Source organism: Cryptomeria japonica, chromosome 8 (assembly GCF_030272615.1).
Source record: "Cryptomeria japonica chromosome 8, Sugi_1.0, whole genome shotgun sequence".
Taxonomy (NCBI): Eukaryota; Viridiplantae; Streptophyta; class Pinopsida; order Cupressales; family Cupressaceae; genus Cryptomeria; species Cryptomeria japonica.
In genome coordinates, this window is record NC_081412.1 from 641,489,810 (window position 1) to 641,516,653 (window position 26,844).

The window sequence follows — 26,844 nt, forward strand, 5'->3', positions numbered from 1 at the left end:
GTAATCAATGCATATGTCATCATCATATATAGTAGCATGCATATTCAATTATGAATCATCAACATCATATAGGGTCCATATCTACATGTCATCATAAAAAAATAAAAATTCCAAGTATACAATAATATCACCATAATCAATAAAGTACAAATGTCTCAATGATACAAAGACAAGATAAGATCAAGTCTCAAATCAAGGTTGTCCTGTACCACTACCACCTAACTCTATCTGTCTCTATGGCTATGGGCAAGATGATCCTCCATATGGCTCTGCTCCTTGATCCCTACTCCTCTGAAGAGGCCCCATAACCCCACCACTATTGGTATCCATCCTGTCAGATACAAGAGTAGTCACATAGCTCCCAACTCTCTGGCTCTCTTAGACTAGATCCTCATATCATTGATGCCAGTATGTCATCTCCTTCTCAGCCCAATACAATTCTCTAACAGTATCAGCTGAGAGAGTGCCAGATCCAACCTGTTGAATATGATCAAGGAAAGCTTATGTATCATGTTGTCTCCTCACAACTCTATCCCTCTCAACAGTGAGTGTTTGTACCTGTGCCCTAAGATTTTCTATCTATGATCTAAGGTTGTCTATGGTCTTCTATTGGGGTACATCCTGCATACCCTCATCCCCATCTCCCTCTCCACTTGTCGAAGTCTCCACCTGAGTAGCTCTCATGATCTGCCATCGAATGCGAACACATGATCCTCTGAATCCTCCTCTCCCTCATCCCAACCACCTTGATCTGCAATAACCCTTGGATCTGGATGAATCTGACAAAAATCAATACCTCTCCCTCAACCCCTATCCAATCCTCCACCTTTTCCTAGTCCTGGAGAGGGTGATCCTCTCTCTACTCTAAGCTCTCCTTTGCCTATATCCCGACCAATCTATCCTGCATCTCTGCCTACTAGAGGAAGTACTCCTCCTACCCTCCCAACCCTACCTGCCATAGAAAGTGGTCTGCCAACCTATGCAAAAAGTCCTCCTTAGACTCTCACACAACCTCCCCTCCGTCCTTGTCTCCCTCCTCTCCCATCTCCACCCTCCTCTCCCCCATCTCCCCTAACCTCTCGTGCAACTCTTAGCTCTCGTTTGCATCTCCATCATCAAACAACATGATCATTTGAATCATCCTCCTCATCTCTTGAGCTGGGAGGAGGGTTTGTTGGATCAGTGATGTGAGGAAACGAGTGTGCAAGCATATATTGAGCATAATGTGTTGTAATCCTGACATCCAAAATGTGTAATATCAAATCATAAGGTACCATTGGCACAACCAAAAAATCTGCATATTCTATCTCAAAAGATAAAGAAGGGCCCCAATCTCGACATATACTTGTACTGTCATGTATACATGGCGACACTAGAAGGCATGTGTTGAATAATCCCGAACTATCTCAAAATGCGACCAAACAATTATCGTTCAATAATATAAGGAGTGCAACCAATCAAATACCTACTCTGCAAAATCAATGGTAAGGTCCGAGCATCCTCCATCCAAGGCTCGCAATCAATATATGTATCCATGGAGTCTAAAACCCATCACCAATGCTCCATCTTACCCAGCTTCAGCTGAGTAAGGGTAACTCTGTACAAATATACATATGGGTGGTCCTCACCACGAACTCTATCATGAATAGGCCAGGTAATAGTAATGTGCTCCTAGCACCAGACCTGTAGCAGTGTGCATCCAGTTGACAAACTAACGCTCTCATCACAAACAACCTAATGTAGATCATGATATAAGTGTGCAAGCATACACACACCCCATGCATAATGAGTCTAATGTTGCATCATGCTCAGCAAGATCCCACCCCAACCAACAATAAAACCTTGAGATCTCCTATCAGGACAAATGAATCTACCAATCAAGCCTGCAAGAATCACTGGGAGAGTCTCATAGTGCATAATCATGTCCTCCCATCTAATCTCTCCTCCATCGATGCTATCATTTTCAAGCATGGCTCTACAAGCCTCTGTCCCTCCAAGATCTTGGTAATCATACTGGACTAACTCACTAGTCACGGGGATGTGTAAGATCCGGTAGACATCCTCAAGCGACACACTAATCTCACCAGTGGGTAGGTGAAATGTGTTATTCTCTCTATGCCATCTCTTAGCTAATGCAGTCAATAACCCCTCTTATGCATAATGTCAGTCATATACAAGAGGTGACATAATCCACACGCATCTATATGTCTAATCTCATCTTGTGTCAGCTCTGTAACTAAATGGCGCATGGCCGAGAATTTATCCCAACACTAGAGAACATCAAGTTTCTCATGTTTATATAAGAGAATTTATCCTCTATCAATCATCTATCTATCAAATCTAAGATATCACTAATCTATCAAATAAATCAATCAAACGATCAATCACATCAACAATCAATCAAATCTTTTCTACCGAGAAAATCGAGCTATCAATCAAATGATCAATCATACAATCAATCAATGTGTGCAATCAAATCTATCAAGCTCTTCATCAGAGACTGAATCAGACTCTTAGAGATATCAAATCAAATCAAACCATCAATTATGGTTTTATACCAATCAATCAATTAGTTATCTTATCAATCAAATCAATCAATCATCTATCCCATTGAACAAATTTATCAAATCCTCTATCAAACATCAATTGTCTATCAATCATCTAATCAAATTTTATAAAATTGAATTTTAACATTGTTAAAATCAAATAAATTCAATCTTAAGTAAATGCGCCATCATATCAAACAAAAGCGCTATTCTATTCAACACAGACGTTGAACCAAGTGAAAGCATTGACCAATCAAGTATTTGCGTGAAACTAACAAAAAAATGCTCTAAATCAGTCAAATGCGCTAACAAATTAGTTAAATGCGCGAACACATTAGACACATGCGCTAAGAAAGCATTTGCACTAACATTCCTAGAAAATGCAAGACCAAACAAAGCATATGAGCTAAACTTGCAAAATCATTAACCTACCTAATAAATGTGCTAATCTAAAGTGCAAAACCACTAAATCTAAGTGTGAAAATCAGAATTTTTTTGAAATCCCCTAAATCATGCGTAAATCACAGAAAATTGTACGAAAAGTTCAAAACAAGATCAGGATAAACCACTCACCGTTGAGTCATACTCAACAGGTCTCTGGTAATGTCGTACATGCTCCAATCGATGGCTCTCGAATGGGATCACCATTTTTCCAGCTCAGCACAAATTTATTTTCTCTCCCAAAAGCTGACAAGAATGCAAATGAGGATAAAATTAACTTAGGTTAATTTTATTAATACCCCTTTTTTTTATTTTGAAAGGGGTAATTAATGTTTCAAGTGAGGCAATTTTATTTGTTTTTCAAAAATGAATTTAATTGAGAGGCCTATTTTCAAATCTTTTCAATCAATTATAGTTAGATCAATCGTTCAATCCAAATTTTTCAACAATCTCATGATCAATCTCCTGAGGGGGCACACAATCAGGATTTTTATCTTTGTCAGGAGCATTATCAAGACTTGATTTAATCTTTCAAACAATTTTGTCTCAACATTATTTTAAAGAGTGGCAACATGTATACACATAAAATTGGCTATGAGCAATTAAATAACTATTATATATTTATTTAATAATTATTCTTCTATTAAATAGTTAATTTGAAAAGATTAATTTATTTAATTCATTCTTCTATTAATTAATTTAAATACTTTATTAATTAATTCATTTAGCCTTTCGTTAATCAATTAAATATCTAATATTTAATTATTCTTCTATCCACTATCATATAGTCTTAATTAAATAATTTCTTAATTATTTAATCTCCCTTTTCCAACGCACTCTCATCTCCACATTACTTCTTCATTGCCAACTCATCCATCATGTGGCTAAAGATATTAATATTTTTTATATTAATATATCATTATCTTCAACGCTCATTTCATTCTCCAAATAATGTGTATGTACACACATTCCTCAACCTCCCTATATTCTCTCCAACCTTCCTACATCTTTGGAGGAAGTTGAGTCCACTTGTCCTCTTATCCCTAAATCTTCTCCAACTATCCTATATTCTCTCAGTCTTCATCCTCAGTGAAGGTGAGATGAATGACACTTGCCTTCTCTTTCCACCTTTTCCTCCATCCTGTAGGAGTAGGAGGAACATCTTCCACCTTTCTCTCTCACATCTCAACCTCTTGCTCGTAGCCATTCAAAATTACAAGATTTGATCATGACCGTTGATCTCTGCCACCTAAGCTTATGCACTCAAAAATCTATAAATAGAGGTCTCCTAAGTCATTTAAAAAAAAACTAATAGTCTAATAGATAATCTTGCAGTCATTCTAGGAGTCTTTATCTTGCATCTGTGAGTTTGAGTTTGAAGCAAATAGCATTTTTTAGAGTTTTGAGCATAAATCATTTTCATAGCATGTTAGCTTAATATCATTTTCATATCATAGTATCAGTTAACTATCATTCCCTTCTTCATATGCCATCTTGGAAGCTACCAGTGCTTGTCTGAGAGCAAAATCATCTACAACCAAGGACAATGGAGTTAGGACACAATGAGGTGTAAATAATGGAAGGTATAATCTTGTTTATTTTGTTTATTTCATGTTACTTTATTGGTTGAAGATAAGTTTCCTATAGCTTTCTTTTATACTTTATGATGGACTAATAAGTTTCAGGATACTTCTTTGGAGTTCAACTTTAGCCTCAACAATAATATTTCACTATTGGAAAATAATATAATTGGAATAAGATTACTCTTTAGATTGGTTATTTATATTTGTGTGGTATTGTATAAACACCTGATATAAATAACAAATAATTTTCAACCTTCATTGAGGATTTTAAAAATTGATTCTATTTTATGAATATTTTTTTTGATATATTCAAATAATTAAAGTCATGGTTGAAAAGAAAAGTAATTTTTTATAAAACTATTGAGAACTGACAAAGGAGGAGAATATGTGGCAAATGAATTTTAACATTATTCCAAGACCAATGTCTAATTAAGAAATAAATTACTATTAGATATAAACTACAATATAATGGACTTGTAGAAGGAATAATACAATAATTATAGACATATCCAAAGCACATGTTAAAGGACAAACATTTCTCAAATGGATAATGGGAAAAAAATGTAGCTTGTGAGGTTTATATTTTAAATTGGTGTCTTGTAAATAGTATAAATGATAGAGATCCTCAAGAAGAATGGGGTGGAGAAATGGATAGTGTTTCTCATTTAAGAGTCTTTGGTTGTGTGGCATATTCTTGAATCTTCTATAAGAAGGAAGGAAGGAATTGGGTTATAAGGAAGGAATAGGCAATTTCATGGGACACAGTGAGTAGAAAATGGATACAATTTATACAATCTAATCACAAAGAAAGTGATAATTAGTAGAGATACTAATTGTATTGGAAAATAAGTATGAGATGATAGTACTGAAAAATTAATAATTGTTGTGCTAGTGATATTTCTAAATCAATTGGTATAATGAAATAGAAATGCAGTGTCAAGTATTAAGTTTTCTCCACAAGGTATCATCCTCGCTACACCTTATTTAAGTGGATTTCCTATTCATTAAAACTTTAGGCTTCATTTATTTTAACAAAAAAAATTGTAACATCATAAATAGTATACCCTTACAATTTAGCACATGTTTAGCATGTGCTTTGGTGGTAGTTTGTAACCTTGTTCAAACTAGCTTGTCATGGGTCCCAATAGACAATATGGGTCACACCCCTTGTTCCTAGCCCTTTGTGCAGCTAAAAAGGGCTAGACATTAGTTTCCAACACCAGTGTCCTCCCAATTTGGCTCCAAATTCAAATATTTGAATGTTAGCTTCAGTACCTTAATAATTGTAATAATGTTGTTGGCCTCTCTTAGATAATTATTTGTGAAAAGGTGTAAGCCACATATAAATGTGACTCCTCCCTCATTTAAAAGTATATCAAACTCTTCCTAAAAATAATTCTAATGGTCAATCCTATCAATAAATCAAGACCATTCAAGTATTGAGAAGTTTGAGGATATCATCAAGCAAATTGTAATCAATAATTGAAGTAATGTTGTTTCTTATTGTTATGTTTGTGTTGGACACTAACACTTGTAGTCTTCATCAAAAACTTGTGTGGAACTTAAGAAAGGGCTTCACCTCTAAGGTATTATTGCCGATTCAAGATTTTATTTTCTTCTACTCTCCTAAGGGCACATTATTATTATCATCACCATCATTTCTATTACAGAGGTGGGAACACCAACATAGGGTTTGTTTAAGGCAATCCACTAACTATACAACCTTTTCTCATCTTTTATATGTATAGGTTTAGATATGAATATTGACAATGATCAAAAGTTACAAAAAGATAAAGTAGATAATGACAAACAATTTCAAGATTTGCAAAGCCCATAACTCTAGGACTATAGTGCCCGACACTAGTGTTTGCCCAATTTTCCCCATTTTTTGAGGATATCAACTTAGTAACCTCTTGATTAGGTTTTTAACATTGGCATCCTTAAAAATCAATTTTTGGAAACCAATGCCTAGCACCCTTGTCCTACCCAATCAATTTTAGAGTATAGTCATAGGTTCCTCTCCACACTTCCTTTCTAGATCTACCTTTCTATTCTATTTTTAAAGCATTATATTAATCTTGTTCAAAATTTGTTTCTTTAGCCTAGTTAATTACACACAATTAATCAACCACACACAAGACAACACCAAACATATTAGGTGTGGATGTAGGATTGTTTGGCTCTCCCTTAAGGACTACAATCAAAACCATTCATACCTCTTCTAATGATATGTATGTAAAACTAAGATTGAATCAAGGTTAATGCACATGCTTGCCTATGATCACTTTTCCCACATATCCTTTTGGTGAACCCAATATAACTTACACTTGAAATCATTCAAATTTTCTTGTATATATTGTTGTTAGGTAGTTGAATGCTTTTATAAGGTAAACTATTAATCATTTACAAAATCATTATGTTTTAAGTTGGAAAGAAAAATATTTTACAATTTTGATTACCATATATCATCTTCATCTACACACACATGTACACATACATACATATATGTATATGTATATGTATATGTATATGTATGTGTATATGTATATGTATATGTATATGTATATGTATATGTATATGTATATGTATATGTATATGTATGTGTATATGTATATGCATATGTATATGTACACGTATACATATATACATACACATACACACATATACAGACATATACATACATACATACATACATACATACACACACACATATGCACATATATACGTATAAATATATGTACACATACACACACATATGGGCACAAGCATGAAGTTGTTTTGCACCTAGGGCTAACTAGGGGTAGTTCGTCCAGATTGAGTTCGATCAGACTACCCCCCAGTTGTGTGGCACCCCATGTTGAATGTGTAGCGCTGAAATGGTGCTAGTAGTCCGACCAAACTCAATTCAGCCAAACTCAATCTAGTCGGACTATCAACTATATAAACCAATTTTTTTTTCCATCAGTCATCATTTGGTACCTGGGAGCCTTGGGAGTTTGGTCAAACTGCAAATGAGCTTAGTTTCAGCCCTTGTTTTTCTACGTATGTACAATTTTTTTCTCTTTTTTTGTTTGTTTTATTTTTGTAGTTTAACAAATAAATATATTTATTGTTATGTTTTTTTTAATTCTTTAGTTTATCAATTTTTTGACATTTTTTAGAATGAAAGCATTAGAAAAATGTTAAAAAAAATAAACCTAGCAAATTTTGAAAATCCACACTATGAAACCATTAGAAAAATATGCCCAAGTTACTATTGAATGATGAAAAAAATAATTCATTTTCTCATTACCCTTGCTATTAAACCATAAATAATTTAATCAATACACTACACATAGAAAAGAAAATCCTCATACCCATACAAAGACATGGACACATACACCCACACCCAGACTCTCACATACACATACACATACACATACACATACACATACACATACACATACACATACACATACACATACACATACACATACACATACACATACACATACACATTATACATATACAAATACACACACACACACACATACAAATGCATAAATAGATGTACATGTGTGTGTATGTGTATGTACCTATGTATGTATGTGAGTACACATGTATGTATATATGTATGTGATGCAAGAGCATTGGTGTAGTTCTTACTAGTTTAAGGCAGTTAGCAATAAAATTGCTTGGAGATCGTGGCATTTCTTCATGTTTGAGAGTTTAACGTTATGGATTTGACTCCTTGAGTTCATTGTTGGTGCAGGAGCACCATTTCAAGCTCTCCCTCCTTATTTTTTTATTGGTGTTATGCTTCTTATGAAGCCATTGTACATAAAATAATGAGCCATGTGCTCATAGGTCCTAGTTAGGGTCCTAGTGGAGATCTTAGGGGTCATAAGTCAAGATTGTGATTTTCTTGAAAATGGAGGGTATGTGTGTCTTTGTGTGTTTAGGGGTCCTTTATAACATGGTGGTTTCCTTAGGTTGGCCCAATGTGGGTTTGGGAGTCATGAAAAGCAACATTGAGAAAGTTGCTTAAAAGTTGCAAAAGTTGCATGACAACTTTTAAAAGTTGTCAAGCAACTTTTTCACCAGGAGGTCAAAATCCTTAGTTTGGCATGGACAACCCTAATATGGGCACATAGACCAAGGCCAAGGTGGTATAACTATTTTCAAACCCTAAATGAATGGGTTGGATGTCAGAGATTGTACGGCCCAAGCAAGAAGAGCTTGACTGTGACTGTTTGTTGGTTACCAGTCAGATTGAATGAAGTTACAGGGCAAGTAAATGGATTGAACTGCATGCAAAACTATGTGAAATGTCTTCTATGGTGTAAATAATTTCATTGTGAGTGATTAGTTTAGGTTTTTGTTTATCGGTTGAGTGTGTTTGTAAATAGTTTGTAATTTGCAGTCTCACTGTCCAGTTTTGGACTGGTTGTGCAAATGAAGTCATAACTCCATTCCCCATTGTGGAATCACCATGAAACAATGGGGAATGGAAGTGAAGACCCTATACTATAGTCCCATGCAAGTAGGGCCCTTAAAAATGTAGGAAGGCCAAGCAAAGACCCACTCCTGGGCGAGACTGGATAGTGCCCGGTTAGGAGAGGTCAAATTGCAGAGGTCTTGGAGAGCAAGGTTGGTCAGAGGAGAGTGCACCCTTTGGAGGAGGTGTAGAGGAGTGTGTGAAGCATAATTGGTGTGAAGAAGGAGCCTCCACCAATCCAAACAAGGTGGCTAAAACACAAAACCTTTACTGTGACCCAAGTAGACCCCAAAAACCCTTGAAAACCTTAAAATCCACCTAGGACAGTGTACGGACACTTGGAGACCTAAAACCTAGAAAATCCTTGAGTCCTTGCCAAATGAATGGTAGTCCATTTTGGGAGCTAGGGTTTTTTGTGCATCATTTGTGAGAGGGAGCCCTAAAAGACTGGGTAGGAGGCCTAATTGGTCCCAATCCTTGTAGCCCTATTTGAAGGCAAAAACACAAAATGGTGAAATCGGTAAGGGGTTGAAGGCTTGAAACCTCTTGGGGGCACATGAATGGGAGGGAAGACCATGAAATAGACCTATTATAACCTTGCTAAGACCTTTGAAGGTGTAGAACAAGCATAGCCCTTATTAGCCATAGTAAGGGGTTTTGAGTCTCATGAGTAGGTGAGACCTTAGGAGCAACATAGCAACTCATTGAGGGTGGAATGGGCAAGGTCAAGGGATTCCTCAAGAAAAGGAAGTCTTGGAGACCCTAGGGTGTGAGGAGAACACCAGGTGATCCAAGGAAAGGATCCAAGAGCATAGACTAGGCTAGTCTATCCCAAGCACCAACCCATCAATTGTCTTTATCATATTTGAGGTTCATGGAATTTGGATTTGATTCCGGTATTGGCCCGATTGATGTGTTCTTACTAGTTAGTCTTGTAGAGTGTTGAGTGAAGTTGAATCGGGTTGTGGTTGGTTTTCGAGACTTGCAGATCATTGATTTATGTTTCTTGTGCCTTGTCTGATGTTACCGGAGAACCACGTGATGTTTTATGCATTGGAATTTGTTCTTAATGATTTGTGCCGACTTGTTACCATTAGCACATTTCATTATGAAGCAGTTGGTGTTTTGGCCAACTTGATCAAGTTATTATTATTTGCGGAGGGTATAAAGAAAAGTTTTGTGAATCATTTGAGGAGAAAAAAGATAAAAGATAGAAGACAGAGGTTAGAGATCGAACGAAGATTTAGAACCGGTGAGATTTTGGTCCAGTAGGACTGAAGCCAGAAGGGCTAAGGTCTGGATTAGGGTTGAATCAACAGACTGTTATCGGAGGTCGAGTTGATGTGTAGATGATCTGCGGATCTTGTATTTGTCTTGTAAGCATTGTTTGTACCTTGGACTATGACCCAACATGTGGCATATGTAATTCTTCAGACTGTTATAAAAAATTATTTATATTGTTTACTGGTTGTGTATTTTGTGATGTTACTAGTTGTTCTTTCTTCTTTATCTAGTGTTGTGTTATTGGTAGATTTGGCATGGTGTTTGTTTTAGGCTGCAAGGATGGGATGTCCTTCATTGGATCTCCCGACCTTGACTAAATCAATATGCATGTATGTGTGTATGTATGTGAGTACATATAAGTGTGTATATATGTATGTGCGTGTATGTTTGTATATGCATGTATATATGCACGTAAGTGTGTGTATGTGTATATATGCATGTGTATATGTATGTGTGTATGTATGTATGTATGTATGTATGTATGTATATATATATGTGGGTGTATGTGTGTGTATGTATGTATGCATGTGTGTTTATGTGTGTAAATGTATGTATGTATGTGGGTGTATGTGTATGTGCGTATGTATGTACGTGCGTATGTATGTATGTATGTATGTATGTATGTGTGTGTGTATGTATGTATGTACGTGTGTTTATGTAATGTATATGTATGTATGTGTCTATGTGTGTCTATGTGTGTGTGTACGTATGTATGTACATGTATCTATGCAATATATATATATATGTATGTATGTATGTATGTATGCATGTATGTATGTGCGTGTATGTATGTATATGTGTGTGTGTATATATATGTGTATGTATGTGTATGTGTATGTGTGTATGTGCGTATGTATGTGTATGTATATGTATGTATGTATATGTGTGTATGTGTGTGTATGCATGTATATGTGTGTATGTGTATGCATGTGTGTATGTATGTGTATGTGTATGTGTATGTGTATGTGTATGTGTATTTGTATGTGTATGTGTATGTGCATGTGTATATGTATGTGTGTGTATGTATTTGTATGTAGATATATGTATGTGTATTGTCATGCCCAAACTTTTGGGCAAAAATGCAACAAGAAGATTTTTTAAATGACACTAAAATACTTGATGTTCTATGTTCAAAAGATGAGATAACTTAATTAGTTTTTACTAAAGGTTGACTCATGTGTCATTAAGAATAGGTTCCTAAAGAGAGCGATAATTTATTTAATATAATTAGGAGACTTAAGTCTCATCTCAATCTCCTAAATGGTTTAATAACAAATGAGATTTTATTTTACTTAACAATTACAATGATTACCATTTCTGAAACTGAATTATTTAACCCTATGAAGTCATCACAACTTTATTAAATAATTAATTAATTCGCCCAAATAAATCCTCCAAATATATTAAGAGTTAATAATAACCCCTGGTAATATTTAAATAAATGCAAAGTTCATTAAATTGGCATTAATACAATTATTTGTACTAATAATAATTAAATAGGCAATTAATTGAAAATGCCTCCAACGTCCTTAAATAACTATATTAAGTTGACTAAGAAAATTAAATCTTCCTATAGATTAAATCAACCCTTATAAATGAAAATTAATCATATACAATTAAATTACCCCCTTAGGGGTTTAATTGACCATTAAAATTAAAATACCCCTTTGATAAATGATAAAGAAAACTACACACACACACACATAATAATCTAATCAAGAAAAATACAAACCCCAATACTCTTTTATAAAAACAACTAACCTTTAATATAAATAATAAACCCACCCTAGACAATAATAAAATTACTTATTAATAATGAGGAAATTCCCCCTCCCCGCCCCCCCAATTACTTTATTTCAAATTTTAAAATGAATCCTCTCTATTATTATTTTATTCTTTTTTTAAAAAACATATGGGAACCCTAACCCGGAATTAGGTTAGGGTTTTCTTTTATTTTATTTTCCTTTATTTTTTTTGGTGCAGGGTTTATTTTTGAAGCCATGAGTTTGAGATTATTAGGCACCGGATGTTATGGTGGCACCATAGTGGGTTGGGTCGTGCCGCCTAGGACGCGGCCTCATAGTGGTCACCCACTGTGGGTCGCACCGAGGATGCGGCCTCACAGTGGTCGCCCACTGTGGGTCTCATCTAGGAGGCGTCGTTGACTCTTTTCTCAAGGCTGAGTACTGCATCCTTTACATTACATTTTTTATTTATTTATTTTAAGTTTTCCTTTTTTTAAAATAAAGTTTCTAGGTTGTAGAAAATATAATGTGGTGTATATATATATATATATATATATATATATATATATATATATATATATATATATATATATATATATATATATATATATATATATAAGCATAGGAGGGATTCTCTGTCTTGAAACAGAATTATTAAATTTTACAACAACATTTATTTATATGTGTTATATATACATATACATATATTGCAAAAGTATATGTATATGTCTATGTATATGTATATTTATATATGTATATATCAACATTCATTTACTGCAAAAGTATTTTTCAGAATAGACTATAATACAACAACATTTTATTTTTATTTTCTTTAAGACTAACCAACAATATATCTTAGGGCAAATAATGGGTAAATTCAAGTTTAAACATATGAAGTATATTTTTTGTTTACCATAGAATAACAAAAATGGAATATCCTTCTCTCTATTTTTTTTATATGAAAAGTGGTGCTTATATGAATAAATAAAAATACAACAAATACATTTCTAACTAAACAATAATGATTTAATAGAATGAACTGTTTTATGTTTAATCTACATTCTGATATAAAATTCCTTTCTATCAACAATAAAGTTACAACTAACATAATACAAATCTACAAAATGATTAGATTAAATAAATGAAGTGCAAGTAGCTTTATTCAACATAGCATGCTAGATTTTATACTAAGCAAGTTTCTCTTTTTGTTTTTAAAGTTGAGTAAAGAGATAAAACTGCATTTTATCTAAATGTTTATCTACCTTTTTATTTTTATATATATTTCTTTTTCAATAGACATTTAAAGCAAAAAATAAGTTTACATTTCCTACTCCATTTCATGATAATAAATAACAATATAGGAATACTATTTAAATACTTCTTTGATTTCTTTGAAATGAATATACAACAAAGAATATACATTCTTTTCTTTTTGAATCCACTTTACAATAATAACAAAATTACAATTTTAAAGCCTCTCTTTTGCTTTACAAGAGTAAGGACTTGTTACAATACATCTTTTCAAAATTATAAATAAATCTAATAGGAGACCTTGCACATGAACTTGGTTTTTCTCCATCCTTTATCCCAAATGAAAACCTACAAATAAAACTTATAGGTTGTGACCATGGAGGCTCACCTCCCCACCTAAGCTTACAAGAAGCCACCCCCAAGCTAGGAGAACCAAGGCTAAACGGGTTACAAACAAACTCAACCACATAATCAAGAAGAACTTAAAAAATACATGAACTCCCAGCCCAAGGATTTACATTGTCACTATGTGACTAACTTGTGGGGTGAAGGTGGACCAAGCACCTAGAGGAGATCTGCAAGAAAGAGGTAAATGCCTTCACAAGGCTACCAAAATACAACCAACTCAAGTCACATACTCGACCCAAAACAAACTTTATGTCCCCCATGGATTACAAGCCCATATCTCCCCTTATGACCCCCTTTTTGCATAAACATAAACATAATACAGCAAGGGTCCCATAACCCTTGTGTATCTCTCTCTTCCAAGAAGAGAGTCACTACACTCATAGGATGTCAAGCAACCCTTCACCCCAAGGCTACTCTACCCTCCCAAGGGTGAGTATGGCCTTGAAACACCCATTAACACAAAATAATCACACAAATCACAAAAAAAACACAAAGAAGGAGCTCAACATTCAACTCCACAAATCACATAAATAACAAAAGCTAAATAAAAAAAACAATTTTCCTTCACATTTAACAATGGTGTATATATAACATATTAATTTTGCAGGGATAATCATTTTATAATAATTAACATCACCTTTAGTTGTGTGTGTGTGTGTGTGTGCGCGCGCGCGCGTGTGTGTGTGTCCATAAATATATAGCACAGGAGGGATTCTCAGTCTTGAAACAAAATTATTAAATTTTACAACAACATTTATTTATATGTGTTATATATATGTGTGTGTGTGTGTACACACACACACACACACACACACACACACACACACACACACACACACACATATCAACATTCATTTACTACAAAAGTATTTTCCAGAATAGACTATAATACAACAATATTTGATTTTTATTTCTGTAAGACTAACCAACAATATATCTTAGGGAAAAATTTGGGTAAATTCAAGTTTAAACATATGAAGTATAATTTATGTTTACCATGGAATAGCAGCAATGGAATATCCTTCTTTATATATTTTTTTTTATATGAAAAGTGGTGCTTATATGAATAAATAAAACTAGAGCAAATACATTTCTAACTGAACAATAATGATTTAATATGTTTTCTGTTTAATCTACATTCTTATATAAAATTTCTTTCTATTAACAACAAAGTTAACACTAACATAATACACATCCAAAAAATGATTAGATTAAATAAATGAAGTGCAAGTAGCTTTATTCAACATAGAATGCTAGATTTTATACTAAGCAAGTTTCTCTTTTTTTTTTTTTAAAGCTGAGTAAAGAGATAAAACTGCATTTTATCTAAATGTTTATCTACCTTTTTATTTTTTATATATATTTCTTTTTCAATAGACATTTAAAGCAGAAAATAAGTTTACATTTCCTACTCCATTTCATGATAATAAATAACAATATAGGAATACTATTTAAATGCTTCTTTGATTTCTTTGAAATGAACATACAACAAAGTAAATATACATTCTTTTCTTTTTGAATCCACTTTACAATAATAACAAAATTACAATTTTCAAGCCTCTCTTTTGCTTTACAAGAATAAGGACTTTTTCCAATACATCTTTTCAAAATTCTAAATAAATCTAATAAGAGACCTTGCACATAAACTTGTCTTTTCTCCTTCCTTTATCCCAAATGAAAACCTGCAAATAAAACTTATAGGTTGTGACCATGGAGGCTCACCTCCCAACCTAGGCTTACAAGAAGGCACCCTCAAGCTAGGAGAACCAAGGCTAAACGGGTTACAAACAAACTCAACCACATAAGCAAGAAGAACTTAAACAACACATGAACTCCCAACCCAAGGATTTACATTGTCACTATGTGACTAACTTTATGGGGTGAAGGTGGACCAAGCACCTAGAGGAGATCTGCAAGAAAGAGGAACACATGCCTTCACAAGGCTACCAAAATACAACCAACTCAAGTCACATACTTGACCCAAAACAAACCTTATGTCCCCCATGGATTACAAGCTCATATCTCCCCTTATGACCCCCTTTTTGGGTATATGCACGAAGTTGTGGTACCAAAAAGGTGCCACACTTCAAAAAAAAATTAAAAAGCCCATAAGGCGCACGTAGGCTTGGCACACCAAGCCTATAGGGCGTGCACCCTATAGTGCATGCACCTTATAAGGTGTATGTGCATTATAAACAACAAAAAAACCTTGCTCCGCATTTCTACATTCCAAACCCATGTTTTGGCATTTTTGGGTGCTATTTTCTTGCGCTCGCCCTTTGTAAAAGCTTGAAATTGGGAACTAAGTTGTCCATCTCTCATCAAAATGCCGCCACGCCATCGAAGAGCTCGAAGAGGTATGTATTTTTATTTTCTTATTGTCATTTTTTTTTATTAATTTGAAGATTAAACTAGGTTTATTGATTTAAATTTATTTTCATTATCACAAAATGAGATTAGACAAGAAAATATTGAAAACACTCAATCACCTCCTCATGAAGACCATATTGAAGAAGAAGCACATCAATCAGCTCCTCATGAAGACCATATTAAAGAAGAAGCACATCAAGAACCTCCTACAATCCCTAGACACCGCATAGGTACACAAGAAAACCTATTAGGTCAAATAGAAAATAGCCAAAAAGAGCTTGAAGGTTTAATCACAAAGCTAAAAGATCCCACTGGAACAAACTCCCATAGGACAAACCTTGCCAGTTCTTTGCAATCTATTGTATCTCACATACAATCTGTGAGGGAAAATAAATTTTTGGTCCTGTAAGAAGGAAGAACAAAAGCAATTTTATGCTGACAAATTATCATATGCAGCAATGAAGAAAAAGAAAATTAATAAATTTGACTTGTGTGCTCTTTTTACGGACCTCCGAACGAATCAACCTTTACACCCTGGATGTAGGAGATTCCCTATTCATTGGTGTCATCATTAAGGGATTAAGAGCATTTTTTTGGGATAAGTGGTGGATGGTATTTGATCAGCCCCCATGCAATAATCATGAGGTACCCCAATACTTTTTGAGAAAACTGTACTGTGAGTTTGTCCTTAATGAGATCCCAAACTATTTTGATTTTCTAGATTTCCAAGGTAGAGGTGGGGGTTCCTCGCATGATAGAGAGGATGCACAACATGATCCAAATCTCCCACCAAGACCCTTGGCCAGACCTATGGTGGAGCATGTTATTATTCCTTCCATTGTGAAGGAGAGTATTGAGGTCGAAACTCTAGACTCGATTAGCTCACTCACTCAGACCCTTATACAGTGTGCTAGTCCTCTAGTAGAGGGTGATGCGAGTGATGATGTTGATTCTTCTAGGAATCAAGTTCTAGATCATTTTTGTCGCTCTTGTGGTTCTCTTTGCACTTATGATCCTAATAGTTCTGAGAATGCACGTGCACGAGCAGATTTTGCTACAGAGAACATTGTCATGACAGAATCCTTGCTGGCCGACAAAATTGGCATTGATACCCAAGTGAATTTCATTACAAGTTCATTTCATTCTTTTTATTAAATCTTATATGTAAATTTGAGAATATATCTAAATTAGTAAATTATTATGATAAAAAATCAGGGTCAAAGTGTTCACAATACTAGCAACATTCCTGCAGCACCCTTTTTCACTACTTCGTCAACTCCACAGGTATACAACAAGTGAAAAAATATAATTATTATATGTAGATAGTTGAACCTTATGTGAATGATTTTCTAATTACTCATTTTGAATGTCAAATAGTTTGATGCTAGAGCTTCAACATCAACACCTCATAGTGTATTTCATCAACAATCTTTCACCCAGGTAAAAAATTTATCTTTAATGTTGTTATTAAATAATATAGATAGTTTTGGATATTAATCAATATACTTTGTTTAATTTTCAGATGTTGAATTCAGAGACTCCTCCTTCTGTCCGCGCGTCAATGGAGCGCAGTGTTGCTGCAGCAGTAGCAAGTTCAACTGCTTTAATATAAGTATGAGACATATTTGTAAATTTAGTAAATTTAGCATTACATTTGTTATCTTAATAATATGTTATTGAAAATTTTAATGACACTTGTATTTAGTTTAATTTATATTGTGATGCTTACAGGAGGGGCTTGTCACTCCAGATCATGAATGTGCACCTGTTGTGAATGAACATCATGATTATTTGTATGCAATAAGTGACTATTCTATTATATGTCATTCTAAAATTCAATTTTTGTATATGCTAACATCATTCTTTTCATTGTATCAAGTGGAGTTACAAAAAAGTCTGGAGAGGAGGTTGAGTGGACGTACTCGAAAGACACCTGCATCATATACATCTCCATCCCCTCGATAGGCAAAGATATCTCATGATCTGTTTCCTTCCCCTAGAGGGAAATGAATAGAATAGGGTCCTATGTTGTATGCCTATATGGCAATTTTGAACATATGTTTTGTATTACAAATATGTGACATTCTATCGCCATATGGCTTTTGGCAAGCTCCTATTTGACTTTATTGGATACCATATTGTATTTCTATATGGAAAATTCGAACATATGTTTTGTATTACGAATATGTGACATTCTATGTCCATATGGCTTTTGGCAAGCCCCTATTTGACTTTATTGGATATCATGTTGTATGCCTCTATAGCAATTTTGAACATATGTTTTGTTTTATGAATATGTGAAATTCTAAGTCCATATGGCTTTTGGAAAGCCTATTTGTTTGTATTGGATATATTTGATAGTTTTAACAATATACAATGTTGCATGGATTTGTAGCTTTTTGGTAAATGCAAATCATTTATCATGGTTATCCATAATTGCAGTACAGATGATTAGATGAATAATTGCACAAAGTTTATTATTACTTAAGCTTTGAACCTAAATATGTGTTTGTAATCCAAGACACAAGCCACCCCGACGTGTACAAGCTAACGGTTCGGTGTCGCAACACGACCCCGCAGGATCAAATGGATCCTTCTTATGATTAACGGGCATGGAGAAACGCAATGCCGAATATTGACAACTTTGAGCAATTTGAGCACTTGGGCGATTTGGCTGCTAGGGTGTGGCAGGCAATGATCGGGCGAGTTGGAGAGAAAAAATAAGGCATTCCAAGAGTAAAATTGGGCACCCCGACGTGTACGAGCTGACGGTTCAGTGCCACGACGAGTGAATTGAAAGATGGGGCATTGTGCAACTTTTTATTGAACTCATCTATCGCTTTTTATCTCGACCGAGAAAGAGTCACCACGAGAAACTGGATCCGAGTCTACCCAAACCGAGAGAGGCTTTTTTAGAGTGCCATAACATGACCCTGTAGGATCAGATGGATCATTCTTATGATTAACGGGCATGGAGAAACGCGATGCTGAATATTGACAACTTTGAGCAATTTGAGCACTTGGGCGATTTGGCTGCTAGGGTGTGGCCCGCAATGATCGGGCGAGTTGGAGAGAAAAAAGAAGGCATTCCTAGCATAAACCCAGCCATCCCAAAGCATATGAGCTGATGGTTTGGTGTCGCGACGAGCGGATTGAAAGATGGGGCATTGTGCAACTTTTCATTGAACTCATCTATCGCTTTTTGTCGTGACCGAGAAAGAGTCTCCACGAGCAACTGGATCCAAGTCTACCCAAACCGAGAGAGGATTTTTTAGAGTGCCATAACATGACCTCGTAGGATCAGATGGATCATTCTTATGATTAACAGGCACAAAGAAACGCGATGCCGAATATTGACAACTTTGAGCAATTTGAGCACTTGGGCGATTTGGTTGCTAGGGTGTGGCCCGCAATGATCGGGTGAGTTGGAGAGAAAAAAAGAAGGCATTCCTAGTGTAAACCCGGCCACCCTAATGTGTACAAGCTAATGGTTCGGTGCCACAACGAGCGGATTGAAAGATGGGGCATTGTGCAACTTTTCATTGAACTCATTTGTCACTTTTTGTCGCGACCGAGAAAGAGTCGCCACGAGCAACTGGATCCGAGTCTACCCAAACCGAGAGAGGATTTTTTAGAGTGCCATAACATGACCCTACAGGATCAGATGGATCATTCTTACATGTCACTAACATCAAGAAAAACCATGCCGAATTTTGACAATTTTTCACACTTTGAGTGATTGACAACAAATGAGCATTATTTACATCTTTTACCATATTAACAGGGTATACTTCACGAAATGATCCCATGTGATCTCTAATGGTCCAAAATGACATTATTTACATAAAATCACACAAAACAAGAAAAAAACATAATTTTTTATATTACAATGCCTCGAGTAGTCAAAAATACAAGTCATGTACATATATCCAAATAAGATTGATATTACAATTTTTTACATTTACATTTAATCCAATGAACCATCTGGATCTGCTCTACTCTTTATCGTGTCTAGTATGGCCTCATGGTCAGACTCACGAACCTTCCATAGGTTCTTATTTAGTGGTCTACCCCCATATCTGATCAAATGAACATTTGAAGCTACAACAAGGTTAGAATAATGAAGAATCTTCCTATGTGTCTCGAAGTCCTCGAACAACCACAAGTTAGACTTCTTCACTGGGTACCTTCTAAGCCATGTACCAGTAACAACTACTGATCCTGTGGGGTACTCAATATTTTCTCCATCTACCACAAGGCGATCCAATTTCATTTTTGTGTCCACACAATGACACAGGTAATAATCTGTTCCTTCTTCATTGTCTTCAGCTGCAATTACTATATAAACATGCCCTGCAATGATAAAGTGAGAAGAATTTAGCAAACAACTAAGGTAAAATATTAAAGTACAAAAATTGCATGTGGATAATCTACCTGGTTGGACTAAATCTGACACATGGTCAAAGACAATTGATTCTTCCATCTGTGTGAGTTGTAGTGCACTCGGAGGTTGGTATGTCTCAAGTGGGATTAGAGGTCTCATACACCATTCGTCCATCCACTCCTTTGACTCACAGTCATTATAGGCACCATCTCTACATGAAGAACAATAACATGCCATCCGTCGCATATGGATAGTCCATGAACCTGCATTAGAGCTTTTGAAAGAGTGTAGCTCACTCGATCCTGTCAATGTACAACAATCTTCTAATTTTGCAATGTTAGTATCATCTACCAACCAAAAGAATCTGTGAACTAAAGACTTACCTTGATTACTTGGACCAATTGTACCATTGCACCATTGAACAATTGATTTTGCATCTTTCAAGTTTGCATTCCCTTTCTACTTTAACTTTTCTCGTGCTAAAGCTCTTTTAATACAAGCTTCTGCACCATCATGCTCCCCTTTTCCATGCCCAGCCTCAGAGAAATTCCACATATGTTGAATAACAGTCAACTTATGCATCCTACTCAACCAATAAAACATCTGAGAGTTCTTAAATTGCGATGCACAATTATCTGACCATATGATATGTTGACAGAATGATATGCCTCGGCTAGCCAAATCATTGTAGAATATCTGAAAACAACCTTGCACAAACTCTGTAGAGTGTGAGTGATCATCACTGATGTAAAAATGATACTCCCTCAATATCTTCCTATCTTCTTCCATACTATCATGTGCATGAAGGAATGCTATATGCACAAATATGGCAACTTTTGTGGAGTTGTAATATTGTGATTGCACCTTGTTCTGCGGTTGTAGTGTGTAGTTCTCTGCAGAGTCAATAATTGAAACGATTGTATGAAGTGGAAATGTGTCCTTGCATAGCTTAAATTGTGAGTCCAACCAACGAGCTCGATGGTTATGCCTTGCATACTCATACACTATATTCTCATGAAAGATGCCCATAAACTGATACACTGGAATCTTCTCACTAACCAATTCACACCTTTTTGCTTCTTTTCCATCTTTTAGCATGGAGGCCATTGTCTTATATTTTCCAAATTCTACTAATTCATTACCAATTTCTTGTCCAATATCCATATGTTGACAAATTTGTAAATGTCGCAATCCACCACAATAAACACATGTGCCATCCAAGCAACACTTATTGTAATATACTTGACCATCTACTCTTTCACATAAGATGCTAGATATGAATTCCCTTGAAGATGTCGGTGGACCATTTATGTTGCATTCCTGCAAAACATTGTTAGCATGCAAATCTATACATATGCGTTGATAAACATCATAATGGTTAGAAAATTCAATATGTACTCTACAACAACAAGTTGTGCATGTGTGATTTATTTTGACATAAAAAGGCTTTACCATTTCAAAGAACCTTTGACTAATTTTTATTTGAGGATACATACGTTGAAACTTGGCAAAAAATTGTGTTTGAGTCATATCCAAAAAATGTTTCGGATGTGGATCACGGATTTTACTACCAATCCTCCTTCTTACAACATCTCTTTGATTTCGAGAGACCCTTGTGTTATTCTTCCAAAAATCTTCAATTAGGGATCTCAAGGCTTCAACAATTGCTTTATCTTTCTGTGGTAATCTACCGGAAAATGCCCATAACTCATTGTTATATGGATCCTCCCCTCTTTTTCGCCTTCCCAAAGTTCTCATTAGAGTTTGTCTACTTATCTTCAATTGTTTACTTGTCTTTCTAAGGAGGAAAGCTTTCTTAGTTTGAGTTCTTACAATTGTTGATGTAATGACACGTCATGTGGCATTACTATCTTTTGTGCATGAGTTAGAACCAACAATATCATATGCATTCATCAAATTCTTCACAATAGATTTTTTGCTTGATTCAATCAATGTTCTTAGCCCAAGAATCTTCATCATAGGCCTAAATTTCAGATTTCTCATCATTTCAACAAATAGTTGACATCTTCCTGTCTCATTTAAAGGCTCAAAAAATATTTTCCATATCCGGTTAGCATGTCTTTGACAAGTATGCTTCGGAAACTTGTCAACCATTGGTTTCAAAACATTAGAATCAATATCAATCAAATACTTAGGCTTTCTATGCAAAACTCTAGGAGGTGTTCTCAAACTTTGAGTTATCTCAAGATTAGGAATGTCAACAACATTAGGGATAGGTGGCATACCTTCAAGCGGAGATGAAAATGATGACATACCTTGAAATTGAGGTGTACAAGATTGTGTAGCTCCAATACTTGCTGTCAGTCATGAAGTACTTGCAATGTCAAATGTCATAGAGGGAGTGCATTCAATATGAGATGTTGTAGACACCAATGGTGTGCCAACAAGAGATGGTGTGCCTTCAACTTGAGATGTAAGAGATGGGGTGCCTTCAACTTGAATTGTTGTAGACATACTCTCAACCTCGGGATTCAATTGTCTCATTGCACAAAGGTTTTGCATCTGTTGCCTTTGTGTGGCCAATTTTGTCTCTCTCTTAGATTGGATGGATATTTCATGTTCCTCTTCAATTGGCACCTCTTCAATTGACACCTCTTCTTCTATGGTATTCAATTTCCTTTGTTCACGAAGTTGCTTCATTCCTTCTCTTTTTTTTGCATTCTTAGCTTCACGCTCTTCTGGTGTTACATTTTTTGGTCATTTCCTCGGCATGATGATGATGCTACATATGTTAAAATGGATATATGAAATTGAAATTATTTCATGTATTCCTTTTCTAAATTATTTCATAAGATCTTAAAAAGGATGTATGAAATTGTAAATTTTGTTTTAAACCACTATACAATTAATTTTCTTATGCAACTTCCTTCAAATGCATTGTTAAATCTAATGTAAATCTAATAGGATTATAATCAATTTTGACTCACACTTTTATTCTAACATTTAAACAAAATAACACTTAATAAGTATTTGAATTCTAAAAACAAGAAAATATTACCTCAATTATTCGAATTTGTTAAAAAAACTATGTTCTTCCTCTTTGACGTTGCCAAATGAAAAAAAAGGTGGTGGAGACCTAATGGAATGTATAAAATAACCTTGCATAAAATGTCAACACCATGCAAAAAGCATTTTTTTGTTTGATCATGCACAGAAAGAAGACAAAAAGAGAGAATGTGGACTTGGATCACGGGTCAAGGGTCCCATATAACCGTTTTTTAGTGCAGCTCATTTGGCTTGCGCCAAATGACTTCCATTGAAATTTTTTACCTTTGATAAATTTCTACTATATACCCTATAACCTTTTTTTGTGTAGCTCATTTGGTGCTAGCCATATTTGGCGCTAGCCAAATGACTTCCATTGAAATTTTTTAACCTTTGATAAATTTCTACTCTATACCCTATAGTTTGATAGCCACAACCATAAAAATTAAACCTTATGACTCTTTAGGACATAATATGGTGTCTTAGGACACCATATGACCCCTTAGGACATAATATGGTGTTGTTATGGGTCGTATGGACACCTAAGGGGTTATATGATGTCCTATGGCACCATAGGACACCATATGACCCCTTAGGTATCGTTATGGGTTGTATGGTGTCGTAAGGGGTAATATGGTGTCCTATGACCCCTTAGGACACCATATGACCCCCTAGGACACAATAGGGTATCGTTATGGGTCGTATGGTGTCCTAAGGGGTCATATGGTGTCTTATAACCCCTTAGGACACCATATGACCCCTTAGGACATAATACGGTGTTGTTATGGGTCGTATGGTGTCCTAAGGGGTCATATGGTGTCCTATGACCCCTTAGGACACAATATGGTGTCGTTATGGGTCGTATGGACACCTAAGGGGTCATATGGTGTCTTATGGGTCGTATGATGTCCTAAGGGGTCATATGGTGTCCTATGACCCCTTAGGACACAATATGGTGTCATTATGGGTCGTATGGACACCTAAGGGGTCATATGGTGTCCTATGGGGCCATAGGACACCATATCACCCCTTAGGTGTCGTTATGGGTCGTATGGTGTCGTAAGGGGTCATATGGTGTCCTATGACCCCTTAGGACACCATATGACCCCCTAGGACACAATAGGGTGTCATATGGTGTCCTATGACCCCTTAGGACACCATATGACCCCCTAGGACATAATAGGGTGTCGTTATGGGTCGTATGGTGTCCTAAGGGGTCATATGGTGTCTTATGACCCCTTAGGATAACATATGACCCCTTAGGAAACAATATGGTGTCATTATGGGTTGTATGGTGTCCTAAGGGGTCATATGGTGTCCTATGACCCCTTAGGACACCATATGACCCCTTAGGACACAATATGGTGTCGTTATGGGTCGTATGGACACCTAAGGGGTCATATGGTGTCCTATGGCCCATATGACCCCTTAGGACACAATATGGTGTCGTTATGGGTCGTATGGACACCTAAGGGGTCATATGGTGTCCTATGGGGCCATAGGACACCATATGACCCCTTAGGTGTTGTTATGGATCGTATGGTGTTGTAAGGGGTCATATGGTGTCCTATGACCCCTTAGAACACCATATGACCCCCTAGGACACAATAGGGTGTCGTTATGGGTCGTATGGTGTCCTAAGGGGTCATATGGTGTCTTATGACCCCTTAGGACACCATATGACCCCTTAGGACACAATATGGTGTCGTTATGGGTTGTATGGAAACCTAAGGGGTCATATGGTGTCCTATGGGGCCATAGATCACCATATGACCCCTTAGGTGTCGTTATGGGTCGTATGTTGTCGTAAGGGATCATATGGTGTCCTATGACACCTTAGGACACCATATGACCCCCTAGGACATAATAGGGTGTTGTTATGGGTCGTATGGTGTCCTAAGGAGTCATATGGTGTCTTATGACCCCTTAGGACACCATGTGACCCCGTAGGACACAATAGGGTGTCGTTATGGGTCATATGGTGTCCTAAGGGGTCATATGGTGTCTTATGACCCCTTATGACACCATATAACCCCTTAGGACACAATACGGTGTCATTATGGGTCGTATGGTGTCCTAAGGAGTCATATGGTGTTCTATGACCCCTTAGGACACCATATGACCCCTTAGGACATAATATGGTGTTGTTATGGGTCGTATGGACACCTATGGGGTCATATGTTGTCCTATGGGGCCATAGGACACCATATGACCCCTTAGGTGTCGTTATGGGTCGTATGGTGTCCTATAACACCTTAGGACACCATATGACTCCCTAGGACACAATAGGGTGTCGTTATGGGTCATATGGTGTCCTAAGGGGTCATATGGTGTCTTATGACCCCTTAGGACACAATACGGTGTCGTTATGGGTCGTATGGTGTCCTAAGGGGTCATATGGTGTCCTATGACCCCTTAGGACACCATATGAGCCATTAGGACACAATATGGTGTCGTTATGGGTCGTATGGACACCTAAGGGGTCATATGGTATCCTATGGGGCCATAGGACACCATATGACCCCTTAGGTGTTGTTATGGGTCGTATGGTGTCGTAAGGGGTCATATGGTGTGCTATGACCCCTTAGGACATCATATGACCCCCTATGACACAATAGGGTGTCATTATGGGTTGTATGGTGTCCTAAGGGGTCATATGGTGTCTTATGACCCCTTAGGACACCATATGACCCCCTAGGACACAATAGGGTGTCGTTATGGGTCGTATGGTGTCCTAAGGGGTCATATGGTATCTAATGGCCCCTTATGACACCACATGACCCCTTAAAACACAATACAGTGTCGTTATGGGTCATTATGGGTCGTATGGTGTCCTTAGGGGTCATATGGTGTCCTATGACCCCTTAGGACACCATATGACCCCTTAGGATATAATATGGTGTTGTTATGGGTCGTATGGACACTTAAGGGGTCATATGATGTCCTATGGGGCCATGAGACACCATATGACCCCTTAGGTGTCGTTATGGGTCATATGGTGTCCTGTGACACCTTAGGACACCATATGACCCCCTAGGACACAATAGGGTGTCGTTATGGGTCGTATGGTGTCCTAATGGGTTATATGGTGTCTTATGACCCCTTACAACACCATATGACCCCTTAGGACACAATGCGGTGTCGTTATGGGTCGTATGGTGTCCTAAGAGGTCATATGGTGTCCTATGACCCCTTAGGACACCATATAACCCCTTAGGACACAATATGGTGTCGTTATGGGTCGTATGGTGTCCTAAGGGATCATATGGTGTCTTATGACCCCTTAGGACACCATAGGACCCCTTAGGACACAATATGGTGTCATTATGGGTTGTATGGACACCTAAGG